Source organism: Geotrypetes seraphini, chromosome 12, assembly GCF_902459505.1.
Source record: "Geotrypetes seraphini chromosome 12, aGeoSer1.1, whole genome shotgun sequence".
Classification (NCBI taxonomy): Eukaryota; Metazoa; Chordata; class Amphibia; order Gymnophiona; family Dermophiidae; genus Geotrypetes; species Geotrypetes seraphini.
Window position 1 is genome coordinate 54865102 of NC_047095.1, and position 16722 is coordinate 54881823.

The 16722-nt window shown below is 43.1% G+C and overlaps 1 long non-coding RNA gene across 1 annotated transcript in view; it reads right to left on the reverse strand.

Moving 5' to 3' along the window:
• The window catches only part of LOC117346941, a 174940-nt gene extending 158742 nt beyond the window's left edge, over window positions 1-16198 (reverse strand). Inside the window, exon 1 of the long non-coding RNA XR_004536685.1 lies at window positions 15728-16198. This is a non-coding gene — a long non-coding RNA (uncharacterized LOC117346941). The remainder of the gene's footprint in view (window positions 1-15727) is intronic.
• Between the last annotated feature and the right edge of the window lie 524 nt (window positions 16199-16722).

Below are 16722 nucleotides of genomic sequence, written 5' to 3' on the forward strand. Positions count from 1 at the left end.
AGCGCTTTGGTTCATATGGCAGAATGTTATCCATCAAATGCTTCGGTGCCTTATTGTGCAATGAAACCAGTTCTCCAGGTCAGCAGTTTAAGCCTAGTAAAATAAAACAGCTTCACAGGAAGTTGAATCACATAGGCTTTGAAGAGACTCCAATTGTGTAGTCTGCTGGAGGTGTTTTCGATGAGGTCTTTTGCGAGAGCTTAAAGATATTGTGTTGTGGAGAGATGTATGGTTCTGGACTTGAAACGTTATAAGGTTTCATTGGAATTGGTCCTCGTCGTATGAAACAGTTTCTTATCCATGCCAACAGTTTCCTAACAAAAGTTCCACAGTTATAAGCGTCTAGAGCCCAGAGGGAATTGGACTTTGTTCTCAGAAAGCCATTGTTCTTGTAAGAGAGGTTGAATTTCTTGGGATCCCATACAGGTACTATAACTGGAGTTCAGGAACTGAGTTATGGGACTGACAGTAACTCTGTGGGATTCTGGTTAAGCCCTTCCCAGAACTCACTAATTGAAAAATAACTTTAGCATGACAACAACATGGTATACAAGTTCAGAAGAGTTTTCTAATAGCCAGAATCCCCATAGAAATGCGATGCCTTTTTTTTTAAATTGCAGACAGTAAAAACAAGTTTAATTGGAATTTTTAAGGGATTTTGGAATTATTACAACCCAGAAAGCTTTTCTAACCATGAGAAATCTCCGTAAAATCAGAAAATTCTTTGACCAAGCACAATTTAGACTAATCGTCCAATCCCTAGTCTTAGGTCTGCTGAATTATTGCAACTCCCTATATCTTCCTTGTCCAGCCACTATGATAAACAACTCCAGACCATACAAAACACCGCCCTCAGATTGATCTACTCACTCAAAAAATATGATCATATAACAACTGCCTTCTTAGACTCTCACTGGCTACCCATACAAGCACGAATCCAATTCAAATTCCACTGCCTGATATTCAAAGCATTACACGGCTCTTCCCCCTCCTATCTAAACAACCGCTTAAACCAAATCTCCACCTCAAGACACAGAAGAACCTCGAACCCTTTCGCCTTCCCCCCACTCAAAGGCACACAACGCAAGAAAATGTTTGACAACCTTCTGGCAACACAAGCAGCAAAAATCAACCATTCCATCTCCAATCTTATGACAATATCAGACAACTTCAAAACATTCAGAAAAGAAATCAAAACCCTGCTTTTCAAAAAATTCATCCAAATATCTTAACCCCTCCTCTTTTACCTCCAGAAGATTCACCTACCTTCAGATAACCTTCCCCCAAATTACCCACCTTAACACCTTCCAATTAAACAAATACCATAAATAGATTGTAACCTACCCTCTCTAACTGCATTCCATATGTATTTTTCATACAGTTCTTCACTGTCAGTTTAATTCCCATCCTATAAATTCACATCGAATTTTTCTTTTTTCAACCATCTTTATTTTCTCTTCTTTATTAATTTCCAGGTACTTTAGTTAGATTGTGAGCCTTCGGGACAGTAAGGGAATTTTTTAAGTACCTTCTTACTTCTCATTTATAATCTTAATGTATATTTTCTTCAAACCGCTTAGAACCTAACGGATGTAGCGGTATATAAGAAATAAATTACATTACATTACATTACATTGCTCTGTTAATTGCTGGAAAAGCCTTTATAATGAACTAGTCTAATGCAAATACTGATGTTAGCAGTACTATACGAAGGGGTGCTCATAAGAACATAAGAATTGTCGCTGCTGGGTCAGACCAGTGGTCCATCCTGCCCAGCAGTCCGCTCACACGGCGGCCCTCAGGTCAAACACCAGTGCTCTAAATGAGTCCAGCCTCACCTGCGTACATTCTGGTTCAGCAGGAACTTGTCTAACTTTGTCTTGAATCCCTGGAGGGTGTTTTTCCCTATAACAGCCTCCGGAAGAGCGTTCCAGTTTTCCACCACTCTCTGGGTGACAAAGAATTTCCTTATATTTGTATGGAATCTATCCCCTTTCAACTTTAGAGAGTGCCCCAACCAACTTCCTAAATTCTGAGCATTATTTTGCTACTGTGGCTGAAAAGAGTGTTATCTTATTTCATTAAGTGCCAATTTGCAGAGACAAAATTCTCTGTTTTGACATTGCTTCAGATCATTGATTGAACCATATCCATGTCATTCTCTTCTTGGTTGGGCTGAGAACTTTTCAGCACCCCCTCATATTATCATTTAATAAGTGCTAAAAGAGTGTTAATGTAAGGTCATGTGCTCACATTTTTTCATTAAAATAGAAATACTGTTAATACAAAATAGTTAATTGTTTTGTGTTAAATCTTGAAAATTAGGCATCTAACTTTATGCATGAAAACTGGAGGAGGGGGAGGAGTGTTAAATGTAGGGTTACCAGATTTTACCGATTCCGGTTGGCCCAGGCGCCTCAGGCCCCACCTCTCCTTGTTGCCGGTTCGCGGTCGGAACATACCACAAATGACCGGGAGCGCAAACCGCCAACCGCGAACGACCGGGGGAACACAGTCTAAGCAATTGTAAACTAAAGCAATTGTTGTACCAGCATCCGTGGAAACATCTAAATGTGAATGAGTTTGTTCTGCAGCCCGAACGCTCTCTCTACAAACAAATATATTTCCTTCCACAATCCCCTACAGTCACGTGAACTCACTGTCGTCAGCTACCATGTCTTTATGTTTATAAAGTTAGTAGGGGGCTCTACGCCTATAATTCAATGCATGTGTTTCTGCAGCTTAAAAATTGAAATTTCAGAAATCCAAGATGACAGGAGAGATTTGTTTATGGAACGTGACTTTTACGGTGGGGCTCCATACCCAATCGTAATTAAGCGGCCATAACGTGCTTTAAGCTCTCTCTTCCAAGTAGGCTTATTTAAAAAGAGTCAATATACACAATGTTGTAGTCTTCAAAAGTCCAATCTATAAACCACCCAAAATCTTTTGTATACCAAAATGCAACTTGTCCTGCCAGCAGCATCTATAACCACAGGGTCTTCAGAATGCCAGCTTGGTCGTCAGACTCAAGCTGGCTGGACTTCTCATTAGTCCCATTTGGTTGTTATGTTCAATCTTCTCCCTGAAGAAAGGGTTGGAACGGATCCTCCGTCGGAGAGGTGTGGCTGCTAAGCAAGCTAAGTATACAATGGTTAAATATAGTGTATTTAGCTGTTGTATTGATAATTTGAATAATACACTTCCCCCTCCGTATTCGCGGGGCTTAGAGGCAAAGCCGGCCCGCGAATATTAAAAAACCACGAATAATATTCAGGCCGGTTCTGCCCCTAACCCTCGCTTCCCCCTGGCTATTTTAAGCCCTGTAAGCCCCCCCTTAAGCCTTACCTGGTGGTCTAGTGGGTTTTCAGGCAGGAACGATCTTCCCACACTCCTGCCCCGCTTAGATCGCTCGCAGGAAATGGCTGCCTTGAGCTCCCGTAGTCTCTCGAGCCATTTCCTGCGAGCGATCTGCACGGGGCAGGAGCGTGGGAAGATCGCTCCTGCCCCAAAAACCTGCTAGACCACCAGGTAAGGCTTAAGGGGGGGGGGGGCTTATGGGGCTTAAAATAGCCCGCAAAATGGAAATAAATTTTTTAATTTAAAACCGCGAGTAAGCGAGTCCATAGATACCGAATTTGTGAATATGGAGGGGAAAGTGTATAGAGTTATAAAAAGAAAATCATCATTGATAAATAATAATAATAATAATAATTTTATTTTTTGTATACCGTCATACCTGAAAGTTCTAGGCGGTTTACAGCAATCGAATGCAAGTACATACTATGCAATAAACAGTACAAATGTATACATCAGATTAGAGGTTCTGAAGGACCAACACAATAAATTGACTATGTTGAGAAAAGAGACAATGAAGGGTAACAATGAATTAAGAAAAGAACGACATTAAGATCCTGGCTTGTTAAATAGATAGGTTTTTATCTGTTTTCTAAAGTCTAGATAAGAGGAAGCGTCTAGAGCGATTTTTGCAAGCCATGTGTTCATTTTGGCCGACTGAAAAGAAAAGGTTCTGTCTAGGAACCTTTTGTAGTGACAGAGTTTTATTGAAGGCTATGTGAACAAGTGCGCTCTTCGGGAGCTCTTATTGAAGTGACTTAAGGTAAAATGAGGGGTGAGATATTCTGGAAGCATACCAAACACTGCTTTGTAGCAGTTACAGGAAAACTTGAATAATACTCTGGATTCGATTGGCACCCAGTAAAGCTTTTGGTGAAAAGGGGAGACATGCCGAAAATAAGGCGGACAGCCGTATTTTGGAGGATTCTCAATTTATTAATGGTTTTCTTAAAAGCACCTAGATATATGATGTTACAGTAGATTGAACAAATGAATGAATGAATGAATGAATTAATGAAGATTGAACAAATGAATTAATATATAATTAAGAATATAAAACATAATAACCAAACAGGACTAATGAGGAGTCCAGCCAGCTTGAGTCTGACGACCAAGCTGGCATTCTGAAGACCCCGTGGTTATAGATGAGTAAATTTGCAATACTACAATACTGCTGGCAGGACAAGTTGCATTTTGGTATATAAAAGATTGTTTTTGTGGTATTTCAAAAGAGAGCACATTGATGGAATCTGCCGAAAATGATCATGCTGACTTTCACAGCTGGTTTTCGTGCGCCGAGAATCTCGGAAAACAGACATAATAGCCCTGATTCTATATAGGTTGCCTAAAAATTCAGTGCTGACTAGTGTGGCGCCAAGCGCGATTCTGTAAAAGTCAAGCGCCCTGCTAGGCACACAATGGTGTCTACGTGAAATACAGGTACCCTTATATACTCGAATATAAACCAACCCGAACATAAACCGAGGTGACCTTTTTTCCCCAAAAGAGGAGGAAAAAAGGTTGAATTGAATATAAACCAGGGGGTTAATATTCAAGTGCAAGCCTTGCCTTGCCCTGCCCCGCCAGGCTCTGCACCCTGTTCCCCCTGCCTTGCTGCTCTGCCAGGCTCTGCACCCTGTTCCCCCTGCCTTGCTGCTCTGCCAGGCTCTGCACCCTGTTCCCCCTGCCTTGCTGCTCTGCCAGGCTCTGCATCCAGCCCCTTCATTCCCTCCCTCCTCTGTCCCACAAATCTCTGCACCCTTGATCCTTCTGTATCATGTTAGTCAGTTTTTTTCTTGGGTTATATTCTTAAACTTGTAATATCTGACCCTTGTTTTTTAAATGTGCAACGCTTAGAAGTATTATAAGTGATATTATCAAATTTTAAATAAACCTGAAACCACTCCCTCCCTGTCAAGCTCTGTACCCTGTCCCCCCTCCCTCCCGATGACTTGTAGGCTTCCATAAGGCCTGCTATGAGATCTGGTGGTCCAGCAGTGGCCGGGTCAAGAGGGATGCCTCCCGCTTCCTGTCCCAGGAGATTCTAAGAATTTATTACTTCCCTCCCTCCTCCCCCATGTACCTTTAGTATCCCTTCCTTCACTTCTGCCTGTGCAGAGCCCACTAGCTGATTGGCTGCCCCATTCCTGTAAGCTCTGCCTTAATCACACAAGCCTCAAACACTTATGATCATAGGCGTGGGAACGCTTTTTTGTTTGAGGGAGCTCAAAAGCTCTGCCCTAGACCCTGCCCTAGAACTGCCCAAGCTCCACCCCAGACCCGCCTAAGCTCTGCCCAGCCCCATAATGTTAGTACTAATTGTAAACGCCATTTTTTCCATTCATTTTTCATATACACACAATGTAATCTTATGAACAATAGACAATGGTAACCACAAAAATTAAATTACACAAAGCCTGCTGGTCGGCACACTCTGCTGTGTCCCATCGCCGACATCTACTCCTTCTCCCCTCCCGCCACGTGTCTACCTTAAATGACTTGTGAAAAGTGCAGCGCCGCCCTGCTGACGGTTCAGGCATCTTCTCTCCACTGCGTCCCACCACTTCCTGTTTCCACTAGGGCTGGCTGCAGTGGAGAGAAGACACTGAGTATGGCGGCAGGGTGGTGCTGCGCTTTTTACAAGTCATTTAAGGTAGACATGTGGCCGGAGGGGGGAAGGAGTAGATGTCAGCCAAGGGACGTGGCAGAGAATGTCGACCAGGCATGCTGGTCGGTAGCAGGATGCCATGTCCAGCCTCGCAAGAAGTGATTTTTTTTCCCACAGGATCCCCGTCAGGCCATGTTATAGTACCAGTATAGTAACCAACAATTTGGGGGGAGGCCATGGCCCCTGTGGCCCTCCCCCCCATTCCAACGCTTATGCCCGTTCCGACGCCTGTGCTTAGGATTTTCAAGTGTTTGAGGCTTGGGCAGATGGGGACAGAGCTTAGGCATTGGTGGAATGAGGCATTATGACATCACAATCTGAGCTCTAGAATGTGGCTACTTAGGATTCTAAAGTGTTTGAGGCTTGCGCAGATGAGGACAGAGCTTGCAGGAATGGGGCAGGGACAGGAAAAGAACTCTCCGGGATGGGGGCGGGAGAATTAGTTCCCGCGGGGATGGGGGAAAAATTTGTCCCCGTGTTGTTCTCTACTTGAGACCCTCAGGCAAGTCAGGTTTTCAGGATATCCATAATGAATGTACATGAGTGGAAATATATCTCATGCATATTCATTGTGGATAACCTAAAAACCTGAACTGCCTGGGGCTCTCGAGGACAGGAATTGCCTACCGTTGTTTTAGATAACCACCATCTTTACTGGAGTACTGCTTTGAATTGAGCTCTCTGTAAAAGAATAGACTGCAGTGATTGCAGGAGTTGGCAAGACTGCTGGAAAACTGGGGAAGGGCTGGCATTCTCATTTGGAAAGGCTTCAAAGCTGTGTAGTTGGTACACATTTCAAGAGGACCTAGAACTGGAAAATAAAGAAATAACACGGAAAAGAAATTGAGAACAAACTCGTGGAGGGGCATAATAAAAAAAAAAAAACATCTAAGTCCCCTTTTGGCCTAAGGCCCTAAACGTTGAAAGTAGAAGCAGGGAAAATGTCCATTCTCAAAAAAAACGTCCAAAAGGAGGGTTTTTAAAAAAAATAATGGCCTGCCTCTACGTTCAGTTGTTTAAACGCCCAGACCACCTCTACGTCTAAACTTATACCATATAATCAACCTTAAAAAAAACCTAAGTCCCAAACGGCCAAAACAAGGGCTTTTAGGCGAGGGAGGGGCCAGTCTTTTGCCTAAAAGCTGGATTCTGTAACCAGTGTCTCTCAAAAAGAACACTGGTTACAGAATCCCCCCCTCCAGCAACGATCGGGGCAGGAGGGAGCCCAAGCCCTCCTGCCCTGGTGAAACTCCCTACCCCCCATCCCCACTACAATACGGGCAGGAGGGATCCTAGGCTCTCCTGCCCTTGGCGCACCCCCCCCCCCACGATCGCCCCCCTGAACCCCTGATCGGCCCCCCAACCTGCTGACCCCGCAACTCCATGCCGAACCCTTGACCCCCCACCCCTCCGTACCTGCAGAAAGTTGGCTCGTTTGTCTGGCAGGCCCGCCATCCATCGATGTCTGGCAGGCCCCATCCTGGAATGGAACCCCCGCAAATATCGGGGGAGTACTGTACTTTTATAAAATCTGCCATATATATTCAAATAGGAACTGAGACTTTGGGGTAAAAAAAAAAAAAAAAAGGCCCACAAATGGGGAACTCAATTCATATTTGAGACCTCCCACCCTCATGATATCTAGCATTCTCCCTATTCCCTCCCTCCAAGTAGAGTCTCGTCCTCTGCCGTCAGCTCCCCTGAGTTCTCAATGCCTCCCTCCCTCCCCCTGAACAGGCATGGCTGCACTTAGTTCCTCCTTCTCCTCTCCCAGACCCACTCATATTTTGTGATCAAAAATTCTGTTCTCTTCCCCCCCTCCCTTTACCAAGCCATGGTAGAAGTAGGCTTGTCCAGAAAAACCTACATTTGGAGACATTTTACTAAGGCCTTCTTTTACTAGGCTGCAGTAGAAGTTTCTACCATGACCCGGGGAGCAAAGTGTTCCGACACCGCTCTGACGTTCATAGGAGCATTTAGCGCTCTGGGATGCAGTAGAAACTTCTACCATGGCTTAGTATAAGGGGGGAGGGGATTAGATAACTGAAGTTTTTGATCACAAAATATTTTTTTGTACAGTTTTGTAGGCCCATATAGGGTTGCTCAAATCCAATGACTAAAAGCACCATCAAAATCCACATTCTTTTCCTTAAAATCAGCTGATAATTTTGCACTAAATAGGTGCTTGCCCAAGATCACAAAAATCAGAATGAGATTTTAATAACTTTATGGCAAATTCAGTGTACTATCTGACAAGACTGAAAAGTTTGAGTACCTGGATGTAAACCGCTTTGAATATGGTTGTGTAAGTACAAAAAGGCAGTATACAAGTCCCTATTACTACTACTACTACTACTATTTATTATTTCTAAAGTGCTGTAAGGCATACGCAGCACTGTACATTTTAACATATAATAGACGGTCCCTGCTCAGAAGAGCTTACAATCTAATTTAGACAGGACATTTTGGGGTTGGGGAGATTATGGTAGAGGAAATGATACAGTGGGTCTAGGTATCTGACATTTTAACATACAATAGACGGTCCCTGCTCAGAAGAGCTTACAATCTAATTTAGACAGGACATTTTGGAGTTGGGGAGATTATGGTAGAGGGAATGATACAGTGGGTCCAGGTATCTGAGAGCAGTGAGTGGGAGTTAAGAGTTGAAAACAGATTCAAAAAAGTTGGCTTTTAGCTTGGATTTGAACACTGCTAGGGAGGGAGCATGACGTATCGATTCAGGCAGCCTGTTCCAGCCATACGGTGCTGCAAGAAAGAAGGGACGGAGTCTGAAGTTGGCAGTGGAAGAGAAGGGTACAGATAAAAGGGGCTTGCCCGATGAACGGAGATCACGGGGAGGAGCATAGGGGGGAGATAAGTGAAGAGAGATATGGGGGGGGTGGGGCTTCAGAGTGAACGCACTTGTAAGTCAGCAAGAGGAGTTTAAACTGTATTCGGAGATGGACGGAGAGCCAATGAAGTGACTTGAGCAGAGGGGCAATGTGAGAATAGCGGCTCTCACGGAATACGAGACTTCTTTCCCCTTATCATTATGCTATGGATGTAGATTATACAATGCAATGTAAGGATAATCTTAAAAAATCATCCCTTAAAAACTCTCCCTAGAATCTTAAATTTTCATGGGCCCTCAGAGATGTCACCATTATACTCAATAAGTTTCATAGTATATGACTTTATACATCAAGTCCTCATCGAGTCCGATGTTTATCGAGTGCTATAAATAGAATAAGTGCAGTGAACTAACATTGCTCAAAGATGTTTTAATATTAGAATACTTAGCTTGAGTTTATGTGGTCAGATTCACAGGGACTAATCAGCCAACATGTAAATATAAGTAAATCTAACATTAATAATAATTATTATTTTATTTTTATATACCGTCATACCTGAAAGTTCTAGGCGGTTCACAGCAATCAAACGCAGTACATACAATGCAAATGCATACATCAGATTAAAATCTTCTGAAGATTCAGCAAAATAAAATGATAACTATTTAAGGAAATACAAACAATTTAAAATAGGATAGAAAGTTAGGTTAAAGGAATAAGCAACGTTAAGATTCTAGCCTGTTAAATCTGTTTTCTAAAGTCAAGGTAAGAGGAAGCTTCTAACACCATTTTGGCAAGCCATATATTCAATTTGGCCGCTTGAAAGGAAAAGGTTCTCTCAAGGAACCTTTTGTAATGACAGAGTTTTATTGAAGGATATGCAAACAGGTGTACTCCTCAGGAGCTCTTACTGGAATAACTCAAGGTAAAATGAGGAATTAGATAACCTGGAAGCATACCAAAAAACAAAAGGAATTGACTCCAAAATATCCACAAAGAAGAAAATCCAGAGAAAACCAAAAAAACTCTGTGGAGTGACGATGTTCCTAAATGGACCTTATTTGAAAGTGTCAAAAAATCTTCTTCAGGGGTCCAATTCTGTGGTGAGCCGGAAGTGAGACACTCCTTGCATTTGCAAATGCAAGCAGTGTCTCACTTCCGGCTCACCATACAATTGGACCCCTGAAGAAGATTTTTTGTCTAAACACGGACCGTGTTGGGTCCTGTATCCCTAGCGGACTAGGTCCTTTAAGGCTTTTATGTGGATGAAATTATTTTATGTGGATGATTTCAGTGTACGTTTGGAACTTTGACACTTTCAAATAAAGTTCATTTAGGAACATCGTCACTCCACAGAGTTTTTTTGGTTTTCTATAAACTGCTTTACAGCAGATGCATGAGAACTTGAATAATACTCTGGATTCGAATGGCAACCAATGGAGCTTTCGATAGACATATGTGAAAGAATTTCTGGGTTACAATGTCATATAGAAATCAAACAGAAATTCATTGCCCCAGGTACTTTAGCTAGATTGTGAGCCCGCCGGGACAGACAGAGAAAAATGCTTGAATGCCTGAATAAATTCATATAAACCATTCTGAGCACCCCTGGGAGAAAGGTATAGAAAATTAAATAAATAAATGTTTGGCTGTCACATGGCTGATCGGGCTTGTCCGGGCAAGTATGACATCAGCAGCTGATCTGCTGTCTGAGAAATGCGTGTGAGCGCCCCCACCTTTACTCAAACCTCAGTTAATTCTAGTTCTAGGCACGTTCTGAGCTTGCATGGGCAAGAGCGACTTGCTGCATCTAGTTCCAGTAGTGTTTGAGTTTTGCTGTGGTACATTTTTAAGTTTCTAAATTTTAAATAAATAAATGCAGTAGCACATTTCATCAATAACAGAGCATGTCGACTAGACGTGGAGAAACCTACAGAGCTACAGATGATGTTCTGGTTTACCAAGTTCATCATCAGAAATCCTCAAGGCCAGTTACCAGAGCAGTGAGTGAATTTTGGCTCATTGGACAGTTATCTTTGATTACAGGGTCTAAGACAGGGGTAGGGAACTCCGGTCCTCGAGAGCCGTATTCCAGTCGGGTGTTCAGGATTTCCCCAACGAATATGCATGAGATCTATTTGCAAGCACTGCTTTCAATGCATATTCATTGGGGAAATCCTGAAAACCCAACTGGAATACAGCTCTCGAGGACCGGAGTTCCCTACCCCTGGTCTAAGAGAATAACATGGGGACAAATTTTTTCCCGTCCCCGTGAGTTCTTTTTCTGTCCCTGCCCCATTCCTGCAAACTCCATCCTCATCTGCACAAGCCTCAAACACTTGAAAATCACAAGTAGCAACATTCTAGAGCTCAGCTTGTGTTGTCATAATGCCTCATTCCACCAATGCCTAAGCTCCATCATCACCTGCGCAAGCCTCAAACACTTGAAAATCCTAAGTAGCACTATTCTAGAGCTCAGCTTGTGATGTCATAATGCCTCATTCCACCAATGCCTAAGCTCCGTCCTCATCTGCGCAAGCCTCAAACACTTAGAAATCCTAAGTAGCAACATTCTGGAGCTCAGATTGTGATGTCATAATGCCTCATTCCACACTCCATCCTCATCTGCGCAAGCCTCAAACACTTGAAAATCCTAAGTAGCAACATTCTAGAGCTCAGCTTGTGATGTCATAATGCCTCATTCCACCAATGCCTAAGCTCTGTCCTCATCTGCACAAGCCTCAAACACTTTAAAATCATAAGTGTTCGTGGCTTGTGCGGTTAAGGCAAAGCTTACAGGAATGGGGCAGGGACAGGGACAGTGACAAAACTCAGGGGGACTGGACAGAGAAATTGAGATCCTGCGGGGATGGGGAAAAATTTGTCCCTGTATCATTCTCTATTGCCTACTTGCAGACAAGTCGCAAAGTATTTTTTGCATCTCTGCCTCATCCAAGGCTAGACAAATGCTGGGTTGCATCCGGAGAAGCTTTGTCAGCCGAAAGCCCGAAGTGGTAATGCCGCTGTATAGGTCCATGGTGAGACCACATCTTGAATGCTGTGTACAATTTTGGAGGCCACATTATCAGAAGGAAGTGCTGAGAATAGAATTGGTTCAACGGTTGGCCACCAGGATGGCCTCAGGACTCAAGGATATCCCATATGAAGAACGTCTAGGTAAGTTGCAGCTTTAGTCTCTCGAGGAACGCAGAGAGAGGGGTGACATGACAGAGACGTTCAAATACGTTACTGGCCGTATTGAGGTGGAAGAAGACATCTTTTTCCTTACAGGCCCTACAGCAAAAAGAGGGCATCCGCTAAAAATCAGGGGCGGGAAATTTAATAGTGACACTAGGAAGTACTTCTTCACCGAAAGGGTGGTTGACCGATGGAATGATCTTCCACTTCAGATAGTTGAGGCCAGTAACGTGACTGACTTTAAGAACAAATGGGATCAACACATGGGTTCACTTCAAAGAAGAACTTAGAGGGGAGGGTTATTTGAGTGGGCAGACTTGTTGGGCCGAAGGCCCTTTTCTGCCATCATATTCTATGTTTCTATGATCAGGGAAATATGAAAAAGAGCATTTTAAATGAAGAAATCGCCTGCAGTGTTGCTGACACTGTCACTGTATTTTGGCAAAGGACCCGCATCAAGACAAAGACCAGGCTGAACTGTATGCTGTATGGTATGGCTCTCTGGTGTGAATGGAGTAGTCTTTCAAAAAATAAAGGTTGTGAAAGTGATCCAGGAGCATATAGAGGAAACTTTATTACGAAGCTGGGCACACTTTTTGGATATTGGTATTCTAGATGCCAATAAAACTATAATGAGTTCTCGATGGCTGTCAAGTGAAGACAAGAAAGCTGATGTTGGCTTCTACTTTGACCAAAGAGGTAAACGACAGGCAACCATGTCTGGACATGTCAAGATATTTGCAACAAAAGCAGTGATGCAAACGTTTAGACAGGAAAATGGAAAGTTAAAGACTGAAAAAGAAAAGGCAAGATTGCTTAATGTTAAAGTATGTGACAATGGTGAGATATTGAAGCAGGAAGTGCTGAAGTACTGAGGAAAGCGACATGGAGGTTGATAACTTCATACCTAGAGAAAAGACCAAGGAAACCAACTTCATAACAATTCAGCTTCCTCAGAAAATAATGCAGTTTGATAATATACCGTGTTTCCCCGAAAATAAGACAGTGTCTTATATTCATTGGGGACCCAAAAAAGTCACTAGGTCTTATTTTCGGGGTATACACATGATCATCCCTCCCTCTCTCTCCTTCACCTCAATTCTTCCTCTTTCCTTTGTCTCCTCCCCCCATGTGCAGCATCTTTCCTTCCCTCCCTCCCATCCCTCGTGCAGCAGAACCCTTGAGCACCCCACCCCCTGCCCCCACCACGCCGCCGAACACCTGCCGACCCTCCATAAGTAAATGGCCTAGCTCAGCAACAAAACTCCTTCATGAGCAAATGAGTCTCAAGCGCTCTTCTAAATTGTATCCAAACACCCTTGACCTGGTAATAAATTCCACAATCTGGCCCTTCCTATTTAGAAAGATGCCTGGCTTGTTGACATATAATGTACTGAGTCCTCCAACAATTTCATTGCTGTTTCTGACCTTAATGATCTTTTTGGAAAATACAGTAAAACCTTGGTTTGCAAGTAACTTGGTTTGCAAGGGTTTTGTAAGACAAGCAAAACATTGTATTAAATTTTAACTTGATATACAAGCAATGTCTCGCAATACAGGTTTACAGTATACACACATCACAACTGAGCTGATGGTTCAACTCTCTGACGCTGCAAGTGTAGTGACTGTTCTAAACAAGCAAAGTCTTGCAATACGAGTACGTACAGTATACACGCGTCACATCATCACAACTGAGCCGATGGTTCTTCTCTGTAGTGACTGTTCTAAACAAGTGATGTCTTGCAATACAAGTACGTAGTTTGTATTAAATTTTTGGGTCGTGGAATGAATCGTCTGAGTTTCCATTAGTTCCTATGGGGAAATTCACCTTGATATACAAGTGCTTTGGATTACAAGTCTTGCTTCTGGAACGAATTATGCTCGCAAACCAAGGTTTTACTGTACACTGCTAATGCTTATTTTTAGATACTCTGTTTGTCTGACCGTGAAAGTCTGGTGAATACCTAGGAAAAGGCAGCATCTTACATACTGCAGTGAGCAGTACATCAATAAACCCATTGTAAAACTAAACAAGCCAGACTAATACAAATCAATCCTACACAGTCAACCCTTTTTAAAAGCTCTGGCCTACATGGGTGCACCTAAAAGTTCCGATGCACAGTAGCGCTTAGGCAGCGCCAAGCGTGATTTTATAAGTTGTGCATAATTTTTATCGAATTGTGCTTAGTGCTGCTCATGTCAGTGCTAGTTTTCTAGGATCCATATAGAGAAACGACGTAATTGATTTCTAATGCATCCCTACAGTGAAATGTCTCCTTACAATTCAGAAACTTCAAAACGTGGTGTCAGGTCAAAAACGCGCCGGGACAAAGGCGCGCCCAGACAATTGAGCGCAGCACGGAGGCACGCGCCGCTCAAAATTACTGTTTTTAGGGCTCCGACGGGGGGGCGTGGGGGGGAACCCCCCCACTTTACTTAATAGACATCGCGCCTCGTTGTGGGGGGTTGTAACCCCCCATATTTTACTGAAAACTTCACTTTTCCCTGTTTTTAGGGAAAAAGTTAAGTTTACAGTAAAATGTGGAGGGTTACAACCCCCCAAACCTCCCATAACGCCGGCGCGATGTCTATTAAGTAAAGTGGGGGGGGTTCCCCAACAAAAACCCCCGTCGGAGCCCCTAAAAACAGTAATTTTGAGCGGTGCGCGCCTCCGCGCTGCGCTCAATTGTCCAGGCGCGCCTTTGTCTTTCGCGCCGTTGTCTATGAACCCAAAACGTAATGCCTAATGCATTGGCTTACTCGCTATGCCCTGCAAAGTTCCACTGCAATGCCCTCCTTAGATTCTGTTTTGATCTAATGTATTATTCATCTCTTGCTGTAAGTCGCCTTGAACCTCTATAGGTATAGCGTGACGCACAAATTAAAGATTAGACCCCCCAGGAGAGAGACTTGGGCGTACTGGTAGACAAGTCAATGAAGCCGTCCACGCAATGCGTGGTGGCGGCAAACAGGCCAAACAGAATGCTAGGAATGATTAAGAAGGGGATCACGATCAGATCGGAGAAGGTTATCATGCCATTGTACCGGGCCATGGTGCACCCTCACCTGGAGTACTGCGTACAGCACTAGTTGCCATACATGAAGAAGGACACAGTACTACTCGAAAGGGTCCAGAGAAGAGTGACTAAAATGGTTAAGGGGCTGGAGGAGTTGCCATACAGTGAGAGATTAGAGAAACTGGGCCTCTTCTCCCTTGAAAAGAAGAGACTGAGAGGGGACTTGATTGAAATATTCTAAATACTGAAGGGAATAGACTTAGCAGATAAAGACAGATTGTTCACCCTCTCCAAGGTAAGGAGAACGAGAGGGCACTCTCTGAAGTTAAAAGGGGATAGATTCCGTATGAACATAAGGAAGTTCTTTTTCACCCACAGAGTGGTAGAAAACTGGAATGCTCTTCCGGAGTCTGTTATAGGGGAAAACACCCTCCAGGGATTTAAGACAAAGTTAGACAAGTTCCTGCTGAACCAGAGCATATGCAGGTAAGGCTAGTCTCAGTTAGGGCACTGGTTTTTGATCTAAGGGCTGCTGCGGGAGCGGACTGCTGGGCACGATGGACCACTGGTCTGACCCCCACAGCGGCAATTCTTATGTTCTTATTAGAATTGGATCTGAAATGCATAGACTGCGATACCTGTTATCGATAGTTATGATGCCTTCTTTTTCTTTGGGTCCGTTGGCTGCATACGTCTTCTTTCTCCAAATGAACTTTGGATGCTTATGGCTGTACCTTTTCACATTAAATTTTCATACCCTTGAACTTGTGTTTGCGTTGGATGTCATTTGTTCACCCCTACTCCTTTTTGACATTCTTCATTCCGTAGGGTCCGTCCCTTTTGTTTCTTTTGTTTTGGGTTTTTTTGTGCCTTTTTTTTTTTTTTACTTCCATCGCTACCATGGAGCAGAAGATATGGCACACAGAAAAAAAAAACCAACTTATTGAAAGTATTGAGAAAATAATAATGCTTTTTAGTACGAGCTTGGAAGGGATATTTCCATCAACCTGAACAAACAACGCAGCACCTGCTTGCTTTGAGAATTCCACTTCACAGTTTGACTTGTTTTCTCAGAGTCCTTTCGAAATCAGATGAAAATGTTTTTGCTGTAGATCATTACTTCACTTTCACTGTGTTTCGCCACAAGAAACAGACCGAGTCTGGCAAAGAGCTGCATATCAAGGGCTCCAGAATAACATCATTATGCAGGCATTAAAAACATCCATACATTAGCATTAATTTATAAAAACAAAAATTCAAGGCCAGCTCCTGGGTGTGTTTTCCTCTCATTGACGGGATTGTAAGGTGTAGCAGTAAGATATGGATAGTATTTCCTCTTTTTTTGGCAACGGACTCTTAATTCTCATAATGACGCTCTTTCCTTTAAGAGATTTTCACTTTAGAACTTGGTATTTGTGGTACGATTCGCAACCACTGAAGGTTTTCCCTTCATTCAAATCCAATCGTAATACAGCTGTGACCAGTAATGGATGTCTGTGTTTGTTTAATCTTGTCTTTCTTTGAGGCTCTTCTTATATTTGAGAATCTACTTTCTCCAGACATTATCATGTCTGCTGCAGCTGTGGTATTGGTTTTGATCCCAGACATAACTCTTGATATCATTGACACAAGA